Below are 18,752 nucleotides of genomic sequence, written 5' to 3' on the forward strand. Positions count from 1 at the left end.
TTTTTGAATGGGTCCTTTAATGTTGGTAACAAGGGTCTTAGGAACCCAAATAGACCATTCAATGTACTCATAAGAAGAACCAGCAAATTTGGCATAAACATGACCATCACTAGCACGACACAAAACATAAGAGGGGTTAAAGTCGCCGGATTTGTTGCTCGGGGCGGATTTGCCCCTCTTGGCATTTCCACCCACTTCCTTGGTCTTCTTCTTCTCATGAGCACCCTCACTCGCCTTGACAAAGGTGTCCTTGAGCGGGAGAGGTTGTTTGGTCTTGTTGTTGTTCTTCTTCTTCTTCTTCTTTGACTTGGGTACAAACCCAAGTCCTTCCTTTCCTACAACTTCCTTTTGATTGCTCAAAAGGTCATTGAGGTTCTTCTCGCCTTGTATGCAAGTCACAAGGCCCTTCTCAAGTTGCTCTTTCAACTTAGCATTTTCCTCCACAAGATGCACATGCTCGCAACAAGGGTTAGTAGCATGGGCATTATCAATTAGAACGAAAGGAGGGCAAGTGGAAATCTCCTTGGTTAGTTTCACTTGGAGTTGATCATGAGACTCTTTGAGAGAAGAATGAGCACCCTTCAAGACCTTGTGAGCCTTGTCAAGTGTATCAAATTCTTCCTTGAGTCTATCATGGCCAACCCCAAGTGCAACTTTCTCGGATTTAAGCACACGAGTAAGAACAATAGCATGATCAAGATCTTTTTGTAATTTAGCATGATCAACATTGTGTGACTCCTCAAGAGTCAAACGAAGATCTCGCTCTTCCTCTAGAGCAATTGAAAGATCCGCAATCTCATCGGCATAGTCGCGACTATGCCCCTCCAACTTGGAGATAGTATCCTCATGCGACTCAATGATATCATTGGCCTCACCAAGTTGTTCCAAGAGAGCAACAAAGTGCTTCTTGGACTCACCCATGAGTTTGCTCACAAACTTGGTGAACTCATTCTCATTAACTTTCTCCACCTCACTATCATCAACACAATGTAACAATGAAGGAGTAGTAATGATGGTGGTTTTGATGTTGGGAGTTACCCTTGTTGATACTTCTGGCCAGAAGACACTTGGCAATGGTGTTTTCGTTGGGGGCGCCGAAGAGAGACACCTTGGAGGGAGAAGATGTAGCAATGGCAATGGTTGCCGTTACCATTCCTTCTCCACTTGCATCTTCCTCGTCATTATCGGAGGGGCACTCTTCATGTGCCACCAAACCCTTTGGAGGAGGTTTCCTGGTGAAGTTGTTCTTGCTAGGGAAAGACTTAGCTTTGTCTTTGCGAATGAGTTTGCCACCATTGTCTTCCCTCTTCTCGTAGGGGCAATCCACCACAAAGTGACTCACATTGCCACAATTGTAGCAAGTTCTTACTCGTTGCTTGTTCTTTGACCCACTTGAGTTGTTCTTGGTGAAGTTGGGCCTTGAGTTCCTCTTATTGCTCCAAAATTGCCTTGACGCAAGAGCCATGTGCTCATGGTAAGCATATTTGGTGTCCTCGGGGCCACACTCTTGTTCTTCTTCCTCTTCTTCTTTCGAGATTGCCTTGGCCTTCAAAGCAAGGGTGGGAGTGCTTTTCTTTGACCGGACCCGAGCAAGAGCATTGTCGGCGGTCTTGTTCATGATGTTCATGGCAATAAACTCATCCAACACTTCACTTGATGTTAAGGAGTGAAAGTCTAGCCTTTGACTAATCACGGAAGACATGGCCTTGTTGAAGGGCATGATGGCCTTGAGGAACTTGCACGTTATCCAAGTATCATCCGTATCCTTGCTTCCATGGTCTTGGAGAGAAACCACAAGAGTAGTCACCCTCCGGTAAAGGTCATGCGGATCCTCATCTTCGAGCATCACAAATTCATCGACCTCATCAAGGACCACTTCAAAGTTGGATTGTTGGATGCTTGAGCTCCCCTTGTACATCAAAACAATGTGCTCCCAACAATCCTTTTCACGAGTGAAAGGTCGAAGGTGTGCAAGGTCTTCGGGAGGGACCGCTTCTTGAAGGATGAACAAAGCAGAGTGATTGTATTGGTTGTCCACTTCTTCTCTTAGGGTGAAGTTATTTGGATCATGCAGGTAGAAGCCTTGCTCAATGATTCTCCAAAGGTTAGCTGAGCAATTATTCAAATGAGACTTAATGCAAAAGATCCAATTAGCAAAATCACCCTTAACAAGCTTGGGAGGAGGACCATGAATATTAATGCGAGTTGTAGGGACCGGTCCTCCATAGACCGGGGGAGGGGGAACCGAGGCAAAGGTTCCTGTACCATTCTTGCCATGAGGGGAAGGAACATGAGTACCTTTAGCAACTTCCTTGGCGGAATTGGCCTCCGACTTTGATGCCGTGGGATTTACCACAAGCAAGGGATCGGGAGTTGATTTCATCCCCTCAAGTAATTCTTTAATCATGGACTTGACTTCGGCCGTCATAGACGTCTTAAGTGAAGCCATAGCTTCATTTAAGTCATCTCGAGTGATCGAAGTCAACTCCACGTCCTCGGGCACTTCCTCCTCGGAGTCAACCATACTCTTTGGGTGGTGAAACCCTTAATAAAGAGACGAGGCTTTGGTACCAATTGAAGGGATCAATATGGTTGACTAGAGGGGGGGTGAATAGGCAACTAACAATTTTTAGCTTTTCTGAACAAACTAGGTTTAGCAACAAATAGGTTGTCTAGAAGTGCAACTAGGTGAGCAACCTATATGATGCAAACAATGACAACAAGTGCAAGAAAGAGATACAACACAATAATAGCTTGCACAAAGTAAAGGGAAGAGATAACCACAAGTGGAGCCGGTGGAGACAAGGATGTGTTACCGAAGTTCCTTCCCTTTGGGGGAAGTACGTCTCCGTTGGAGTGGTGTGGAGGCACAATGCTCCTAAGAAGCCACTAGGGCCACCGTATTCTCCTCACGCCCTCACACAATGCGAGATGCCATGATTCCACTAGTGGTGCCCTTGAAGGTGGCAACCGAACCTTTACAAACAAGGTTGGGGCTCTCTCCACAACTCAATTGGAGGCTCCCAACATAACCACAAAGCTTCACCACAATGGATTGTGGCTCCGAGGATACCTCTTCCGTCTAGGGTGTCAAACACCCAAGAGTAACAAGTTGATGATGATGTAGAAGCCGGGGAACACAAATCGGTTTGGTGGAAGTGTAGATCGGGGGAACCTCCTCCTATCCTCAAAGTATTGTGAAGTTTGGGTGGTTGAGGAGGGAGATCTCAAGCTTTTGGTGATTTGGGAATGGAGGAGCAAAGCTTGGGCAAAGGTTACAGTTGGGAGGAAGAAGAAGGGGGTATAAATACCCCCACGGAATATTTGCCCATTGAGCAGCCGCCGCCCTGGGTACCCGGACTAAAGGGGTCCGGGCGTCCGGGCAAAACAGAGGAAAACAGAGGAGTCCAAGCACCCCGGGGGGTCAAGGCCCCGTGCACCCGGAGTGGATAGGGGAGGCGCAAGGACCGGGACCGGGCACCCGGGGGCCGCAAGCCCCGGGCACCCGGAGCAACCAGAGAAGGGGGTGAAGGGGCGCCAGGGAGGAGCCAGGCACCCGGGGGTCCCAATCCCCGGGCACCGCACCGGGCAGGGAGAGCGAGGAGGCGCTGGGCAAGGGGCCGGGCACCCGGGGCCCCAGACCCCGGGCACCCGCACCGAGCAGGGAGGGCGAGGAGGCGGCGGGCAAGGGGCCGGGCACTCGGGGGCCCCAGACCCCGGGCACCCGCACCGAGCAGGGAGGGCGAGGAGGCGGCGGGCAAGGGGCCGGGCACCCGGGGACCCCAGACCCCGGGCACGCGCACCACGCAGAGAGGGCGCCGGGCAAGGGGCTGGGCACCCAGGGGCCCCAGACCCCAGGCACCCGCACCAAGTAGGGAGGGGCGAGGCGGAGGCGGGAAAGGGGCCGGGCACCTGGGGCTCTAGACCCCGGGCACCCACACCGATCAGGGAGGGGCAAGAGGAGGGGAGAAGAGAGGGAGGAAGCCCCTGCAAATGGAGAAACTTCCGATAAAGCCCAAAACGGATGGAATAGAAGGAAGAGAGAAATTTGAGTTCCCCAACTCTGAGATCATAGCAACCCCTCTTGATAGTACGGTTGTTCCTAAGACTCAAAAAGAAACCGAAAAACTTCTTGAGCCGACAACAAACACCGTCTTTTCTCTTTTTGGTCTTGATAGGGTTACCGACGTCTGACGCACAAGAGGCGATAATGTCCTGAAATAAACTTGACAACCGACATTAGTCCTCGCAAATCATATTGTGATCAATCATCAAAATGTAATTGAGTGACGACTGCACTTTCAGTTACAAAAGAGCTAAAGGATGAGAAGTGGAAGAATCAAGAAATTTATCTCCGAGGAAGAAAAGTTTGATTGTTGATCATGAAGATGAAGATGGCGATGGTGGGGGCGAGGAGAGAAGAATGAGCCTCACTCCTCACTCAATGACCAAATCATATAGGTCGGACGGAAGTGAAAAAAGCAAAGGGTTCAAAGGCCAGAGACAATGATCTTAAAGAAGGACTTGATGTCATTGTCATTCAAGGAAAGGGTATGCTGAAGAAAAAAATTGTTCAAATTGAAAGAAATGGAGGAGGGTGGGGGAGAATAGCGACGGAGGGCGGCGGCCGAGGAGAGAAAGGTTGAACCAGAGGAGAGAAAGGTGGCGGCCAATGAGCTCAAGATGATGGAGGAGAAGGCCCTCAAGTTTATGTTTATGGACACAAGTGGCCTCGCCCCCAAAGCAAAAGCGTATGTCGAGCTTTGTCGCGACAAAATGATTATGAAGAAGACCATGCTAACGAGAAACATGATGAGAGGGGGAATGGGAGGAACAGAATGTGCCATTATTGGTGGAATTGGAGGAGGAATGGATGGAATAGGAGGTGTCATGGGCGGATGGGAGGAGGAATGGGAGGTGCCATGGGTGATGGCTTTGGTGACAACATGTGTGGTGCCTTCGGTGGCAACATTGAAGGTGCCTTTGGTGGCAGCATGGATGGTGGCTTCGGTGGCAACATGAGTGGCATAGGAGGTGGTTTCGATGGCAACATGAGTGGCATGGGAGGTGGCTTTGATGACAACATGACTGGCATGGAGGTGCTTCCGGTAGAGGTGACGGCATCAATGCATCAACGAATTGAGAGCGTCGACAAAGAAGCCATTGAAGATGATGATGATGCAATGTTTGCAGTGTGACTAATGATAACGAAGAGGATGAAAGTTGAGATGCTATGTTTATATGCATTTTTATTTATTGGACCCGAATTTTGTTTGATATGATGCACTTCTATTTGTTGCATTATGACTATATTTGGTATGAAACTTGAGTTCATGTTGAGTTTAAAAATATTGTTCATTTTATATATCTATGGGATAATTTTGATTGAAGGAGTGTGGCTATACAACGGTTGGAGTGCGGCTGAAATGCTTATGTACATCGGCTATAGCGCGACCATTGGCCGTTTTACATTATTTGTTGGAGCACTACCTTTACATTATCAATTATAGGTGAATTGAACGTTTTTTATGTAAGAGCATATTTTGATGATGTAAATTACTCCCTCCATCCGAAAATACTTGTCATCAAAATAGATAAAAAGAGATGTATCTAAAACTAATATACGTCTAGATACATATCATTTTATTCATTTTGATGACAAGTATTTCCGAACGGAGGGAGTATTTATCTATCACTTTTTGACGATGTACTTTACATATTGGAGATGCTCTTATAGAAGCTTTGGATAAGTCCATTTTTTCTGGTAAATTTCGAGCTGCTTATCTTATCCATCGTAAGAACAACAAGAGAGGATTAGCTTCATTTTTACCATGACCATGATGATGATGATGATGATGATGGTGGTGGGTTTCTTTCTTCGTATTAGCAGCAGCAGCAGCAGCAGTCAACAGAGCAGCACAGGCGGCTAGAGTTTAATCCCCACACGGCATCAGATGGCCGGCGCGGGCTCGTCGGACGCGGAGGCGGAGCTGCGGCGGGGCTTCAAGGCCCTGGCAGTGACGCGGCCGGACCCGGCGGGCGCGGTCTACGAGGTGCGCCTCAGCCGCCCGGCGCAGCTCAACGCGCTCAGCCCGGACTCCTTCGCGGAGATCCCGCGCGCCATGGCGCTGCTCGACCGCATCCCGCCGCGCGCGCCGTCGTGCTGTCCGCCGCGGGCCCCCACTTCTGCGCGGGCATCGAGCTCGGCGGGCCCGGGAACCCGCTCACTGCGCCCCCCGCCCGCGGCGCCGACCCCACGGCCATGGCCGAGGGGCTCCGCCGCGCGATCCTGGGCATGCAGGCCGCGCTCACCGCCGTCGAGCTGTGCCGGAAGCCCGTCATCGCGGCCGTGCACGGCGCCTGCGTCGGCGGCGGCGTCGAACTGGTGGCCGCCTGCGACATACGCTACTGCTCCAGGGACGCCACCTTCGTGCTCAAGGAGGTGGACATGGCCATCGTCGCCGACCTCGGCGCGCTGCAGCGCCTGCCGCGGATCGTCGGCTACGGGAACGCCGCTGACCTCGCCCTCACCGGCCGCAGGATCACCGCCGCGGAGGCCAAGGAGATGGGGCTCGTCAGCAGGGTGTTCGATTCAAAGCAGGAGCTGGATGCCGGTGTTGCGAAGATAGCCAAGGGTATAATTTCTCTCTGCTCTTTTTTCTTTTCAGTGCTGTTGCCCGCCTCTGTTCTGTACTCTGCTAAAATATGTAACATGAATTGTGCAATTCAAAGTTCAAACTAATAAGGGATGTTACTTGGAATTTCACATCCTACAGAAGAGTCCTTGTTTGGAGTTGAGAACTTGAGATTCCATTACATCATTATGTAGTTCATGTCGGTAAGAAAATGAACAAGGGTGTCTCTCTTGGGTATCCATCACTCTTCAGATCGGTTGCAGAGTTGAGAACAAAGCTGTAGTATATGCTGTCAATAAATCTTGTTTGTACTCTAGTTGCAGTTGATCTAACTGGAATTGGTAGATCCATTTTACTGGAAAATCTTTGATTTTATGTTAGTAGAACCCGTTGGATGTTGGTTCTGATTCTGAAAAAGAGAGAGGTTAAACTACGTGTTAGTAACATTCACAGCACACATGAATTGTATCGTTAAATACAGTTAGTGATTTGCCGGTATTTTAGAATTTCACAAGCTTTCTTTCTCGAATTCCAACTCTACCAGCTTTCATAAATATTTATCTATGTTCTCATTCCGTGGTTTTTGTGAATTTGCTCTAGTGTTCCGTGTACTACATTAAGCAGCAAAATCCATCACTCTTCAGATCGGTTGCAGAGGCAGACTGCTCTATTTCCAGTGTCATGGAAGTAAACTGGAAAGTTTGGATCATATAGTTAGTGCTGTTAGTTCGATGTCAGATGCACTTGAATCAATCAAATGAAGCATTGTATAATGATTTGAAGGGTTCGAAATTCACCAGTGTCACCCCTCTAATGAGTCAGAAGCAGGCTGGATCTGTTCATCCAAGTCGCAAGTAAATGCACATATGTAGGTGTGACTGTAAGACAGTTCCATGTGCATGCATAAGACATCCCTGCGCAAAGCTGTTCCTTGTTTACTATGCATGCCACCTTTTGCTACATTTTTCTCCAGCAACTATGTTAACTTAATAAGCTGAGACAAATTTGTGTAATTGTTTCAGAAATATCAGAGAAGTCAGCAAATGCAGTATTGGGAACGAAGGCCGTTCTGCTGAGAAGCAGAGATATAACAGTAGAGCAGGGCCTGGAGCATGTCGCGACTTGGAACTCAGGAATGCTGAGATCTAATGACCTGTTGGAGGCCATCAAAGCTTTCATGGAGAAGCGGAAGCCTGTTTTCTCTAAGCTCTGATGATCTTCATCACAGGCGAAAATTTATATGTGAATCCTAGCAACCTAAGAATAAAATGAGACGGTAGAAAGTAGACAAGAAATACAATTTCTGCAATTTGGAAAACAAGGGCTCTTTTTGGTTGTATCTTGTATATTTATATCATATATAAAGCGAGGATTTTCTGAAATTTCCTTAGCATTACTGATGTCCATATTGATTTGTTGTTATGCTGGGATGCCTGTAGATTGACCATTCCCACTTACAAGTGTGACGCGCTTTTGCAGAGAATTGACGGCCTTCACAATAGGCGTGTGATTGACATGATTTGAGGGACCGAGGAAAGTTCGCTGAGCTTATATTTGGGTTGGGTGACCCTGGTCCAGTGAGCCTGCGATGGCCCCATAGCTTGTCTAGGTATAAGTTGAATTTCAGTCCTGAAAAGGTGAGTCTGGTACTCTAATGTGTTCGCACTACCACCACCCCATTTTGCTACCATGTTAATTTGTTATTTATTTATAGCTCTGATGTGTTTTAAGTTTGCCAAATTTAGCTTACAACATTTGTTTCATTTCAGTGCTCACACTTTGTTGGCCATTACTCTTTTGTGTTGATATCCGTTGAAATTGCATTTGTAATATATTTGAGCAGATATTTGTGGGTTGGTTAGTAATAGGACTTTAAAAAAATATATTCAAAGATAACCCTTGAATAAGTGAGAGAATGGTACACTTTTTTCTGGTTTAGGTTAATACCATGAATCAATGATTGTTCAGGCGATTTCCTTAAGTGTTGGGTTCTTAAACAGTCTGGTTAGCACTTCCCAAGACAGAGCTCACTAAAATTTCCCTTGTAAACTCGGTGATAGCCTGGTGGTTGACTTGAACAAGCTTCATTCAAAGTTCTCATCCATACTGTGCTAGGGAGCTCGTAAACCCTGCCGGCTAGCACATGGTTTTTATTGTTACACTGCCTTGTACTACCTCTGTACCAAAAATAAGACATTTTTGCAGCTCAATTTAAACTGCAAAAATGTCTTATATTTTGGTATGGAGGGAGTATATATGTACTACATATATAGAGAGATACCATGTGGGTGTACAGCTGCCAAGTTCAACTGGCAGCTCAAGTGGGTACAGACGTAGTGCTGTCCTAACCAACAGTCTGAGTTTTATACCAAATTGAACTACCAAAGCGACATATATTTAGGAACGGAGGGAGTAGATCCCAAGTGGCTTCCCGTCAGTTAGCTGAAACATGTACTGTTTGATATATGCCTTCATCCTAATTGTCCATTCTATATACTAGGTGATATCCCACGCATTGTTGCGGGAACTTGTGATTTTCTTACCAGTATATAGCAAAAAGTTTGAACAATGTGATGGTACATTAGCATGCCAAACTACCTAAAGAGACAATATATTAAAGTTTGAGGCAAGGAGAAGAAAACATAAAACAGAGGGTACATTGCGAAAACTTTTGAACTTGTCCATACAATTAACTTTTTTGTTGAGCGTACAAAGAAATTATATATTCTATTTCAAATTCACCATTCGAATTAGGGTCCCTTCTATTTACTATGAATGCCAATACAGTTGAGAAGGCCTTCGACTTGGCAACTCCCCGGAACAATAACAAATGTTGAATGACTAAAAACATATGAACTTAGTTATGGAGCAAAGTCACGCTCAAACACCATGAGGAAACCATAAATATGCCATCTTGAGTAAACCCCAAAATAGCATGTTTTGACGACAATCTCTAACAAAGTAGTTGACACACTGTTATTCAATTGCATAAATTCTTTGTTATTCAATTACATAAATTCTGATGAGAGAAATATATTTACTTTTACATATGAGAAGATGGCAATAGGGTCAGTCAGAAGTTATTAGTTGCTTCAGTGTAATTTTTTTAAGGTATATGCTGCAATAGTTTTTGGATGCAGATTGTGCAGTCATGATAAAAAAAACATGTTGTATGCATACTTCTCCCAAATATCTCAAAGTGAATAATTTTATTCACATCAATTGAAACAGTAATGTTAATGATAAAATAACATCACAACCTGGGATTACCTGGCCCGATGACTTGAGAATCAATAACGTAAAAATCTTAGAATAAACAATCTTACATCAGACAAATTGATGACCTAGACTGTTGAATGCCAATGTATTTTTTCTTTTCTTTTCTTGTTGAATCCAGAAGAGATCAAGATGGACTGCAATACTTAGGATAACCTGCTATCAAGATAAAAATGGTTTAAACCATGCATTTTTTTTCATGTCCAAAATCCTACAGCGAAAATTCTTAACACATGTCCTTCAGAAAAAACAATTACGGGATCTCTCACCTTCTCAAACTGTATATGATCACGATTTTACAACACTACACAAAATTGGAAGAAGATTGGCAGGGGATCATCCCAGCACCTTGCCATTGATTATGGCGATTGCGAGGCTGGCGAGGTCGGATGTAGAGTCATAGCCGTCGGGTAGCGAAGATCTGAAGGCATCCGCCGATTCATTGAGGAGAGGGAGAGATGAACTGCAGAGTGCAAACCAAGAACATCGATCAGACAAAGATATAGGTGGAAAGATTTTCAGTCGCAACAAACGATGGTGATTATGTTGCGATGAGACGGCGTTGATCCACCTGATCTCAATTAGAGAGGAATGCGTAGCTGGTGCCCACTGTGGAAGAGATATGTAGGAGGGGGGAGAGAAAGAACCCATATGCGCATCTTCCTCACCTCCTTCTGCACGGCGTGGCCACCAATGTCGTCAATGGCCTCCACCGGCCCCTGAACATGCCCTACCCCAACGCCGCTACGCACCACCGCTACGCACCTCCGCCGGAGTCCTCTGGAGACATGGCCGGGCAAGATATGAGGGCGACGCTGCAGGCGATGGTTGCGCGGCAGAGGCAGTGTCTCCCACAGACAGCCAGCTGGTCCTATAATACTTGAGGGAAGAACAACCCATCTATTACTACCCCATTTATTTGGTGGAGAAGAAGAAACGGGAGCGGTATAGAGATGGAGAGATTAATGGGAAATCAATCGACCAAGGAATTAATTTGCGCTCGCACTTGTTCGATTCGAGTGGCCTAACGCCAAAGTGTTAGGCAGGCCATAGTGGGGGTAACATAAGTAGTATCATGCACTTGGACTCGCAAACATGCTTATGTGGCAGGGAATTAAAAAAGAGAGAGAGAGATGGTTATAGTAACATAGGTAGATAGCGTAACATAATAAATGTGATGCTACTATGTGTCATACATGGCAATAAATGAGACCACCTATAATACTAATCTATGATATTATGCACTATAGATGTAGTATCATACACTAGTATCATATGAAAGATACTAGTATATGATACTCCCCACTATGATCAGCCTTAGTATCCCTAATTAGGGAGGTGATAAATGTGCGTGGTTCCTATATGGCGCGTAGGTCCCCGCGTAGCACCGTAGCGCGTACCCCCTGTGTCTTTCCTTTCGTTATCGGGCCGGCCCAGTTCACTTCCCTTCCTCTGGTTCTGCCGGTTTTGGGAAGGTTCTAGGACCTTCCCAAGACCGGTTTTTTTAATGTTTTCTATCATGGTTTTTTTTTTCATTTTTTGTTCTTTAAAAAAAATCATTTTTTCCTTTTTTTTCGTTTTTCCTTTTTTTTCTATTTTCTTCTTCTTCTTCACTTTTTGAATATTTTTGGCATTTTTTATTTCGCATTCGTTAAAGACTTTTTTGTTCATCGAATTCAAAAAATGTTCAACCATGCAAAAAAATGTTCAACAATCCAAAAAATGTTCATTCAATTCAAATTGTTACAAAAATTCAAAACCTGTTCATCAAACTAAAAACATATTCATGGGTTTCTTTTTTATTGAATTTTTGTTCATCAGATTCAAAAAATGTTCATCAAATTCAAAATTTGTTCATCGATGTTCAAAAATATGTTCGTCAAATTCAAAAAAAATTCATTCTTTGGAATCATGAATGTTCATTCTTTGGAATCATGAACATTTTTTACAAATTCGTGAACATGTTTCGAATTCACGAACATTTTTTTGAAGCATGAACATTATCTGAAATTCAAGACAATTTTTTTAATCATGAATATTTTTTGCAAATTCGTAAACATTTCGCGAATGCATGCACTTTTTTTTAAATCTTGAACATTTTTTTAAATTCGTGAACATTTTTTAAATTTGTGAAAAGTTTTTGTAATCATGAACATTTTTTGCAATTTGTGAACATTTTTGCGAATGCATGAACTTTTTTGAAATCATGAATATTTTTTGAAGTTCGTGAACATTTTTAAAATTTGTGAACAACATTTTTTTACAAATTCATGAACATTTTGTTAATTCCAGAGCATATTTTTTAAATAATGATTTTTTTCGGAATCATGATTGTTTTTTTCAAAATTAGCAACTTTTACTGAAATTTAGAAGCTGCTGATATCCTGAATTATTGAAAAGAAGGAAAAAACGCAAAGGTAAAGACGAAAAAAAAACAGGTGGCGTGCCAGCCGCACATGGGCCGGCCCAGAAGGGCGCGAAAAAGCGAGGGGTGTGTGCCCGCTGCGTTCTCAGCGCGTGGTGCGCCATCTAGGAGCTCCCATAAATGTGTGGGGTCGTGGCAATGCCAATGGAAGGGAAGACTGGAACGATGGACCTTACCATGCGCTTCCGATGGGCTTCTTAGTGTCCAGTTTTGGTGAAGCAAAGAAATTCCAGTCTAAGGCTTAGCAGCGAGCGCTGCGACGTCTAAAAAAAGCAACGCAGCGAGCGATGAGGCTGGAAAAGAACGTATCGTTATCTTGACTTAGCGGTGGCAACTCTTAGTAATTTGCTCAATCTTTCATCAGACATCTGCACACACCTCATCTTTACTAAATCAACGGCTATATAACAATTGAAGTGACTTGGCATCATGAGAAGGCAGAAAAATCATCTAGTGGGGTGTCCCTATTTAGATATAGAAAATACATCCTCTTCCTCCTCCTCCGTATAGAAGAGAAGAGCAGAGCAGAGCATGCATCCATCCAGGGTGCTTTAACCAGCCATACTTCCTCTCTTCCCCAACTCATTCGTCCATGCCTCCCCTCTACATATTGCTCGGGCTTCTCCTCTTGCACATCACTTCATGCTCCTCTGCAGCAAACCATACTCTTACGGGAGGCCAAGTGCTCGCCATCGGTGCCAAGCTTGTCTCAGAAAATGGCAAGTTCGCGCTCGGCTTCTTCCAGCCAGCAAGCACCATCAATAATGAAGTCCCACAAAGCCAGCTGATACCTTGGCATATGGTTCAACAAGATCCCAGTTTTTACTGCTGTGTGGGTTGTAATAGGGAGGAGCCCATCACAGACCCCCTAACACAGCTCAAGATCTCAAGTGATGGCAAACTTGTCATCGTAAACCATGTTGGCACTCGGTCCATAGTTTGGTCCACTCACAAACCAACATAAATAGGACTAGTGTCGTTCTCTTGAACAGTGGAAACCTTGGCCTCAGAGAGAGCTCTTCATGTGACATATTGTTGTGGCAGAGCTTTGACTACACAACAAATGTATTGCTTCCTGGCGCCAAGTTTGGTAGGAACAAGGTCACTCGTTTGAATAGCCTGGCCATCTGAAACAAGAGCCTCATTCCTCCGGGTCTTGGCTCATAAAACATTGAAATAGACATCAGTGGTGTCAGGGATCCATGGCGGGCCAAAATCACTGTTCTGATCTTGTCAGAAAACTATGGACAAAATAAACTCTGAACGAAATTATTTCACGATCTGACCCTTTTTGCAACGCTAGAGACCGTGGGCCAGGGCAGCAGCGCGAGCTAGCTCGGTGTTTCTATGTGGAGCAGGAAAGCCACGGTCTCTCTGGCGTTGCGAAAAGGGTCAGATTGTGAAATAATTTCGTCCAGAGTTCATTTTGTGCCATAGTTTTTTGACAAGGTCAGAACAGTGATTTCGGCCTCCATGGCGTGGGCTGAACTCGGTCCCAGGGTGGTCCTGGAGTTAGGTGCTTGGGGCCTATGCACAAGCGCAACATGGGCACGGCAAACCCTCGGGGACTCCACCTCAGGCACGCCCACAGGCTTGCGCGCCTTCTGGCCAGTTTTCCGGGTTGGCAGGGATGTCCTCAGGACCTCGTGGTCCATGGTAGACAGAGGGGAGACCTGACGTCTCTTCGGTAGCCTACACTGTAGGCTCGTGGCAATGATGAAGAGGCACGCGCGGGCGCATGTCTCCCGAACTTTGAGGGTTGCCATTTGTATAGACATGACGGGACGACACCCTCTTTGACTTCGACCGTGCTTCCATGTGGCACCCCTCTCCTGTCAACAAGGGCAGGTGGACATACAACAACATGTCACTACAGGGTTTCGCCATCGATCTGACCATGGGACAGGGCAGCAACGCGAGCTAGCTCGGTGTTTCTATGTGGAGCAGGAAAGCCACGATCTCTCTGGCGTTGCGAAAAGGGTCAGATTGTGAAATAATTTCGTCTAGAGTTCATTTTGTGCCATAGTTTTTTGACAAGGTCAGAACAGTGATTTCGGCCTCCATGGCGTGGGCTGAACTCGGTCCCAGGGTGGTCCTGGAGTTAGGTGCTTGGGGCCTATGCACAAGCGCAACATGGGCACGACAAACCAGGGACTCCACCTCAGGCACGCCCACAGGCTTGCGCGCCTTCTGGCCAGTTTTCCGGGTTGGCGGGGATGTCCTCGGGGCCTCGTGGTCCATGGTAGACAGAGGGGAGACCTGACGAGCTAGACTGGGTCAAAACCGCTTGACCAGCCCGAAACTGAGTCAAGGGGTGTAATTTGAACCTTGTGACAGCTTGAGGGTTGAATCCGACCGGTTTCAGAGTTCAGGATTGAAAATCAAACCTTGTGGTTAGTTGAGGGTTGAAATGTGGACTTTTCTCAATAATGAATACTTCAGCTTTGAAAAACCATAGTTTTTTCTTCTTCAGTTTAGAAAAAAGTGGTCAAGACATCTTTTCTTGAATACTACAAATAAAATGGTATTAGAGATAATATGTTTATAAGACCGTGATATTTGTTGAAGCCAAACACCACAAAGTTTTGAAAACTGTGGATTATGAGAAAACCATAATATTCTTCAAATACTTAAAAAAAACTAGTCTAAGTCTTTGTAGTGGCATCTTTTATTTTACCTTTTACCATTTTTTATCTTTCCACTGTAAGTTTTTTTAGGGGTACCTTTCCACTGTAAGTTGCCTGGCAAGTTTACATTCATTTATTTCAATCAGTTCTCCGTTGAAAACTTGCACCACTTTGTCAGTCAATGTGTGAGTTAAATGCGCTGGGTCCAGTTCAATAATAAATGAGTATGGGTCCACTTTAGGCTGGTCATAGTGGGTAGTAACTTAGACTAGTAACATATGCATGTTATTAGTCTATGTTACTACTTCTATAGTGCATAATTTCATAGATTAGTATCATAGATGGTCTCATTTATACCATGCATGACACATAGTAGCATCACATTTATTATATTACGGTATCTACCTATGTTACTATAACCATGTCTCTCTTCTTTAATTAACTGCCACATAAGCATGTTTGCGAGTCCCAAGTGCATGATACTACTTATGTTACCCCACTATGGCCAGCCTTATGAAGTCACTGCCAATTCAAGAAAAAGTTGCACCAATCCCAAAACTAACGACGAGCGGTTTAGATTCTGGTGGGTGTGGACGCCGTGTGCTACTCGTCCGTGTCCTTGTAGTAGGCCTGTAGAAACCGACGGAATGCCGGCCCTAGTGTAGAAGCGAAAGAAAAATTCAAAGCTGGGAGACATATCACATCGAGCCTGCGTGGCGCCACTTGATCCTGAAGCTGTCCGGGCGGAGGTGCCACTAGAACCGAAGGAAGCTAGTTATAGATGTCACACCCCGTCTCTCGATCCCGAGCCAAACATCAACCATAATGAGGCCACATCGCCTCCTACCCGTCTCCGTGTACATTTGCTTCAGCTACTCATCGTCCTTGTTAATGGCTACCGCGCTCTCCTTCAGCTTCAACTTCTCCAGCTCCGGCGACCTTTGTGACACGGAGCTCAGGTGCGAACGCGACGCGCACATGGGCTTCGACGCTATATCGAGCTAACAAAGAACGAGCTCAAAGCCAACTTCTTCAGCGTCGGCCGAGCGTCATATGCTCGGCAGGTGCCGCTCTGGAACAACGCCACTGGCGAGGTGGCCAGCTTTTCCTCCAACTTCACGTTTCGGATCAGGCCCAAGAACGAGACGGACGAAAATCTTCATCTATGCAGCTTGAGCCACGTCACTCGTGACGGTGCTGGTGACGGCATGGCTTTCTTCCTGGCGCACTTCCCGTCGAGGCTCCCTCCCAACAGCGTCGGGGAGAACCTCGCTCTCTTCAACGACAGCAACCGCTTCAACGCCGCCGGCGATGACCGCATCGTCGCTGTGGAGTTCGACGCCTACCCCAACTCCTGGGACCACAGCGACAACCACATCGGCATAGACGTGAACAACATCAACTCCAGCGCCTACACAAACGTGACGAAGCGCTTGGTCTCTGACGACGCGGTCATGACTGCCGAGATCAGCTACGACAACCGCACAGGTGTCCTGATAGCTCGTCTTCGCATCGACGATGACGAGCCGTACATGATGAACACGTCGGTGGACATGAAGGCGGATTTGCCTCATGAAGTTGCAATCGGCTTCGCCGCATCAACTGGCCTCTGCAGCGAGCTGCATCAGGTGATGTCTTGGTCATTTAGCTCCACTCTAGATGATGCCACGGTGGCTACTAGCAGCACCAGTCCCCCGCGGCGACTAGTGCGTGTACTAGTGCCTTCCGTAGTAGTAGCTTTTCTTGTGTTGCTCTGCGCCATCGTTGTCGTTCTAGTCCGTCGGCGACGCATATGGGAGAAGCTAGACGATTCCGATGACGAAAAACGCGAGCAGGCTGAGTTCGAGAGAGGGATAGGCCCTAGACGGTACCGCTACCGTGAGCTCGCGGCTGCGACCAAGGACTTCGCGGAGGAGGGGAAGCTCGGGCGAGGTGGCTTCGGCAACGTGTATCGGGGCAGCCTGAGCGACCAAGACCGCCCAGTGGCCATCAAGATGCTCTCCGCGGAATCATCTGCGCAGGGGAGGAAAGAGTTTGAATCCGAGGTGAAGATCATAAGCCGGCTGAGGCACCGGAATCTTGTGCACTTGTTAGGCTGGTCTGATAGCCGCAAAGGACTCCTGCTCGTCTACGAGCTTGTGCCGGAAGGCAGCCTTGATCGATACATATACAACACTGATCGTCTACTCACTTGGTCAGAGAGGTAATGTACGCAACAAAACCATCATGGCATGAAATATCTCTTTTTTTCTACCATTCCCATTACTAGTTAACCTAACACACCACACTTTCAGATACAGAATTATCCTTGGCTTGGGATCTGCACTACACTATCTCCACACAGAGTGGGATCAGTGTGTGCTGCATGGTGACATCAAACCAAGCAACATACTTCTCGACTCATCACGCAGCACCAAGTTGGCGGATTTTGGCCTGGCGAGGCTCGTGGAGCATGGAGCCGGACCGCGGACAACGCATGTTGTCATGGGCACCGCAGGGTACATAGACCCGGAGTTCGTCCGCACACGCAGGCCGACCACCGAATCCGACGTCTACAGCTTTGGCATCGTCGTGTTGGAGGTAGTGTCCGGCCGCCGGCCGGACACGGAGATGGAGATGGAGCAACCAACAGCAGCTGACAAAGTATACATGGCACTGCCGCTGCTCAAGTGGATCTGGAACCTGTACGAGAAGAGCGCCATTGTTGAAGCGGTGGATGAAAGGCTAAAGGGAGACAAGCAGCTCGACGATTGCAAGTGGCAGCTACACCGGGCGCTGGTTGTCGGGCTCTGGTGCACGCACCCGTGCCCGGGTGTGCGGCCGTCCGTTGTGCAGCTCATGAACGTCTTGCAATCTGAGGACGTCACGCTGCCGACCCTGTCAAGGCCGGGGCCGTCCGACATTTCTCCTGGATCACATGCCTACAACGCGTCGTCGTCGGTCAATGTCTGCAGTGATGATGTGTCTTGGGCCACCACTGGCAGATGACCAAATTTACCTTACTGTAGCCTGTTACAGAACTACACAAAGATCTCAACTTTTTTGTATATTTTTTTGGTACAAAAAGATAAAAATATACATATGTTGTTGTTTACTACGACCATTACAATAATGGAATATAGTGGTGAATCCAGGATGAAAGTTGAGGATGGGCTCAAAAGACTAACGCACTAAGCTTATTTGAGTTGATCACATGAAATTTCTGGAGCGGACCATCATCTATAGTGTCGTGGGAAATGCCGCTTGTTCCTCGCTGTATATACACCCTATATTGGAAAAAAAGGTTTAATAATTACAAAAAAGTTCGAAAGTTTTTTTGAATAAACTTGACATTCTTTGCACTAGTATATAAATTGTCATGAATAAAAACCTAGCATTGACTTCAGAGCAAAAAAATAAAAAAAATATTGCTATATACAAGTCACTCTTCACACTATTTTGACCAAATATTTTGTTTTTTGCCCTAAAGTCAAAGGGGCGTTTTTCTTATGTGGAATTCTTTTTATGAGTACAATGGAAGCTCAAGTTTATTTCAAACATATTTTTTGTTTTTTTACTTTTCATTTAATTACTATTTTTTCCATATAGGGTGTATATACGCCCATAGAACAAATGACCGCGCCCATAGTGTCGTGCAATAACATATACTATTAGGCAATAATAAGAACACAATTGGTCTTACACATATAATGGAATTGTTTTACAGTTCAGTTGAATTTCTTCCAGAGAAGAACAACGTCAAATGTCGAGCAGGAGATGGGGACGCCACCACGACGTCTGTGAGAAGGG

General features: G+C 46.1%; 3 pseudogenes; all 3 read left to right on the forward strand.

The window, feature by feature from the left end:
* Positions 1–5,882: 5,882 nt before the first annotated feature.
* Positions 5,883–8,017, forward strand: LOC109769987 (delta(3,5)-Delta(2,4)-dienoyl-CoA isomerase, peroxisomal-like; annotated as a pseudogene).
* A 4,911-nt stretch (positions 8,018–12,928) lies between these two features.
* Positions 12,929–13,467, forward strand: LOC109770017 (S-locus-specific glycoprotein S13-like; annotated as a pseudogene).
* Positions 13,468–15,750: 2,283 nt separating this feature from the next.
* Positions 15,751–18,096, forward strand: LOC109769986 (L-type lectin-domain containing receptor kinase IX.1-like; annotated as a pseudogene).
* The last annotated feature ends 656 nt before the right edge of the window (positions 18,097–18,752 follow it).

The sequence above is a fragment of the Aegilops tauschii genome, chromosome 3 (assembly GCF_002575655.3).
Source record: "Aegilops tauschii subsp. strangulata cultivar AL8/78 chromosome 3, Aet v6.0, whole genome shotgun sequence".
NCBI classification, from domain to species: domain Eukaryota; kingdom Viridiplantae; phylum Streptophyta; class Magnoliopsida; order Poales; family Poaceae; genus Aegilops; species Aegilops tauschii.